Genomic DNA, 4,803 nt, shown 5'->3' with positions numbered 1-4,803 from the left:
GATGGTTTTTGTGATTTCTGAAGTTTGGAGGAGCGGCAGCATCAAGTCTGGGTCTCACTGGCTTCAGTAACAGTCCGTGGCAGCTGTGTTTGCAGGCCGGCTCTGGGATCCACGAGCTCTCTCTGGGTCCGGCTTGTGAGAGAACAAGTGACCATCACGTTTCATCCTCAGATCACAGCTGTGAACCAGGAAGACTCGGGGCTGTGCACCCAGGGGATGGGAACGCCGCTGTTCGGTTTAGCCCAGCTTGGGCCGCCCCAGCAGCATCCTTGCTCACCTGGCCTCAGGCCGCCCTCGCGCCTCAGCAAGGGGCTGGGAGGGTTCAGACGCACACACGAAAACCAGTCCCTTGTGATGCCCGAGGCCAACCCAAGTGGTGTGTGCGGTCCAGGTCACTGGGGCTGAGAATGTGTTCTGTGAGAGTCTTGGGGTCATCTTTATCTGACACTCCTCTGAGTCATCAGACCAGGCTGGGTGTATCTTCTCAGATTGGGTTCCTAGAAGCCACTGGGGTTAGGATCGGGTGCACTTGGAAGCCACTGGGTGCAAAAGAGACTTCTTCGTATGCCAGTGTTTTTGAAAGCTTGGGGAGGACCACCAGCCTCTGACTGCTAGATTTGGGTGTTTTAATTTCTTGTAAATAAAAAATAGACAGTCTTGAGAACTTGGAACCCTCAGAGGGCATGTTGATGTAGAGCCCCCGTGCCGAATTCCTCATGACTGTACTGAGTTTAATATTGGTGTGTGACTGTGCTGTACAAAAATACATGCTCCTGGAGTTGCCACTCTTAGCCCGCTGAGAAAGGCTTCAGTCATCCCGATGGGAAACTGCCAGCATCGCTCCTGGGTGAACTCATGTGGGGAGTACAAGCTGGCTGCCGATGACACACCATTGATTCCAGAAACCCGAACATATAAAAAGGGGAAAGGCCTCTACTGGACTTTTTTAAAGGAACCAAAGATAAAGAATGTGACTGCTTCTCTTTGTGACTTGGGCATCTATGCCCAATGGACCTTAATGTGAAGTTTCCTTGGGTGGTTGTGAATCGGACTGATGTTATTTTTATCACTAAACATTGATATCCCTTGACTGTGGTTAGATTTTTAGTCATCCAAATCAGATGGTGCCTGGCTGTCTGGGTAGGAATTCTATGGCCTGTGTTGGTGGTCCCTGGGTCTTGTACAGGGGCAAGAGGTTGGCTCTAGGGCTGGCTGCAGGGTTCTTATTAACATAGCTGTCTTGGTCTCCGCATTGGGGCACAGATTCCACTGAGTATCTGGCGGGGGCCGGGGGAGGCTTCTTCTGTGTAATCATCCAGGAGCCCTTTAGAGAGCATCGCTGTGGAGAACACAGGCTTGAATCAGAACTCTTGGGTTCAGTTACAGCTTGGGACAGCGGACAAGTCCCATAGCCTCTTCCTTCCTTGTTTCCTCAGTTGTAAAATGGGGGAAAGTGATTAAATAAATTGAGAGGTGGAGTATGGAATGTAACAAATGTTACTTCTTCTCAGTGTCCTCATGAAGCAGGGGACACAATAGGAAGTGACTTGCCCGCAGAGCTGGGAGCAGAGACAGGATTTGAATCCAGCCCCAAGAGACATAAAGGCCACGTTAGTCTCACCACAGTGCGCCATCTTCTTCTTATTTTTTTTTAAGATTTTTTTTTATTTGACAGAGAAATCACAAGTAGGCAGAGGCAGGCAGAGAGAGAGGGGGAAGCAGGCTCCCTGCTGAGCAGAGAGCCGGATATGGGGCTCCATCCCAGGACCCTGAGACCATGGCCGGGGCCGAAGGAAGAGGCTCAACCCACTGAGCCATCCAGGTGCCCCTCTTATTGTTATTACTATTATTATTATTATTATTATTATTTTAAAAATTTTATTTCAGACAGCATGAGTGGGTGAGTGGGAGAGAGGGAGAAGCAGACTCCCCACTGAGTAGGGAGCCTGATGCAGGGCTTGATCCCAGGACCCTGGGATCATGACCTGAGCCAAAGGCGGACTTTTAATGACTGAGCCACCAGGAGCCCCTGCATCATCTTTAGCACCAAGTGGGCTATGGGGGTCAAGAGGAACAGGACTATCTAAGGATCACGGAAATTTGAAAATAACCTCTCATCTCAGACACTGTGTGTGTGTGTGTGTGTGTGTGTGTGTATACACACACATACATATATATACATACTTGCATACATATACATTTTATAGATATAAATATACATTTATTTTATATATATATACACATATATATGTGTGTGTGTGTATTTGGTGTCAAAATCCTGTGAAATTCCTGTCTCCTGGATGAAGCAAATGACGTGGAACTAGCAAGTACTGGCATCCACACTGAAAGCTACTTGCACCTTCAACGCTGGCAGTCCAGGTCCCTGGGCTTGGTTTCCAGAACTTTCTAGAGCACCCCCACTTCCTCTCACCAAGGGTCTGCACTGCTCTAGCACATTCCCACCCTTGAGTGTGCCGTTGCCACTCTCGTCTTTTGTCCAGATCTTGCTCCCCCTTAAGCCCTCCATTTTGTGAAACCTGCCCTCCTTGGACAGTACTTTCCTTCTGACTTTCCCTCCCCCAAATTCCATGCCTTCTGTCTGTTTGCCAGGGTCCAATTGTCTTCCATCTGTTGGAACATCTCCAGTCGTTTCCTGGAGAAGACTGTAAATTCCCTGAGGCAGTCCATTTTGAAACCTCCTAATTCTGGCGTTGTTGTCCAGACCTGGGCACTGAGGTACCTTGATGACCAGGAGAGACTTAAAGTCCCTTTGACTTAAGATCTTACGTTTCCAAGGCTCAACTGACATTTACTCCAAAATGGGCATCAATAATAGTTGATGAGAGTTTAGGGTCCCTGGCTGTGATGAGTGTGGGCTAGTTGTTTCCTTTCTCCGGGACTTCCTCCTCCCCTCGCATGAAATGTGGGCCCTGATCAGGTGGTCTGGATGGTTCTGGTGAGTCCACGCTTCTCACAGGCTGAGTCTCTGTGCAGCACGGCGCCCCACCGTGGGCTGTGCGTGGGCTGTGCGTTCCTGGAGCTCCTGGGTGAGTATGGCCCGTTTGCCCACTGTTCTGTAACATTAGACAAATGCAATCATACGCCAGGAAACAGGATCCAGAGTCCAAGTTATTTTGGGATATGCAGGAGCCTGTGGGAAAATGCTGGAACATATCTGAGTCACTTCGGCAAATACCTTTCTTTCCGTGTTCCAGCATGTTTTGTGTTTCCAGGCGGCACAAAAGGGCGCCAGCGGGCGCACACATGCCCCTGTTGGACCTGCCCTTCCGGAGCAGCACTCCCTGGATCGCCCCTGGTGTGCCGCCTCCCCTGAGCTCTGAAAAGTGAGTGCAGAGGGCTGAGCGGCTGGTTTAAGCTCTTGGAAGCCTTAAGGGGTGGTGGGGGCGGGGGGGGGGGCGGCATTGTGGTGACGCACCCAGAAGGGATTCAAAATAAAAAGCAGTAGTAAGCCCCAAGTAAGTGTAAGGATGATCTCAATGTGCCAGGTGACACTCTGTTGCTTTTTAAAAACTGGAAATGAAATTCCTCCCAGAGTGTGTGTGTGTGTGTGTGTGTGTGTGTGTGTGTCCGCACATGCACACTTCGGTATGTTCCTGCTCTCTTGGGACTCAGGTCGTCTGTTGTCCAGCACCACCCACCAGGAACCAGTGGGGATCAGAAAGAGCCACCTCAGTCCCTGGCAGGGTGCTGAGCAGGGGGAGCAGGGACCAGGAGCAGAGCACAGAGTGGGGAAAGCCAGCAGTGCTGCCATGCTGCTCAGGGGGAGGGAGGGGAGGCAGCCGCAGGTACTGTAGGTCCTGCGGATGGGGGTCCTCTCCAGACAGGAGCCCAGGCCAAAAAGGCCAGAACCGCGGGTGTACCTGGAGGCCAGCCTGAAGGTGGCGTAAGGAGATACAGAGGGGATTGGAAAAAGCATCTCAAGTAAGAAAGAAGGGGCCTTAGTCAGGAGCACTACTGTTCCTGACCCTGCCTGCTCCAGCCAGAGCTCTGCCCTGATGCCCTTGCTTGCCCTTGTGGGGGCTGGGCTTTCTCCACATCCTCGTCCCCCAGCAAAAGGTCTTCTCTGGTCCCAACAGGAGTCTTACCATACATCTCTTCCTGGTTTTCTTCCGCTTCCTCTCTCCTTCTCTCAGAACAGGGCTCCTTCTCCTGGTTTAGCTTACAAAAAGCACAAACCAGAAGGAAACCTTTCTTCCTTGTTCCTCAGTTTACCCCCTTTATTATGAAATATGGTGAAAGACCCAAAGTCACCAGCGGGTCTCCCACATAGTGCTCTCCCAGCTGCATCCCCCACCAGCACCCAGCACCCAGCACCCTGTGGTCGCAGTGCCACACCTCCCTGTGCTTCTCCCTATCAGAACTGCCAGACTCACCTTCCTCCCCTGCCCACTCCTAAACAGTGGGTTTTTCCAGGCTCACTTCCCTGACCTCCTGCTCTTATCGCTGCATGATAGTTAGCTGTGTGTTAACTTGGCGAGGGGACAGTACCCAGATACTTAATCAAACACTAGCCTAAGAGTTGCTGTGGAGGCATTTTGTAGATGTGGTTAATGTCTACAGTCAGTTGACTTGACATAAAGGAAATTACCATCGATAATGGGGGTGGGCCTCACACAATCAGTTGAAGGCCTTTAGCAGAACAACTGTTTTCCTGGAAACGAAAAAATTCTGCCTTAGAACTGTACGATCAGCTCCCACCTGAGTTTCCAACCCGCCTGCCTGACCTACAGATTTCAAACTTGACTGTCCCCATCGAGTGAATAATTCTTTTTTTTTTTTTTT

Source organism: Mustela putorius, unplaced genomic scaffold (assembly GCF_011764305.1).
Source record: "Mustela putorius furo isolate JIRA1106 unplaced genomic scaffold, ASM1176430v1.1 tig00003909_pilon_pilon_pilon, whole genome shotgun sequence".
In the NCBI taxonomy this organism is placed as follows: domain Eukaryota; kingdom Metazoa; phylum Chordata; class Mammalia; order Carnivora; family Mustelidae; genus Mustela; species Mustela putorius.
This window is presented reverse-complemented; position numbering follows the sequence as displayed.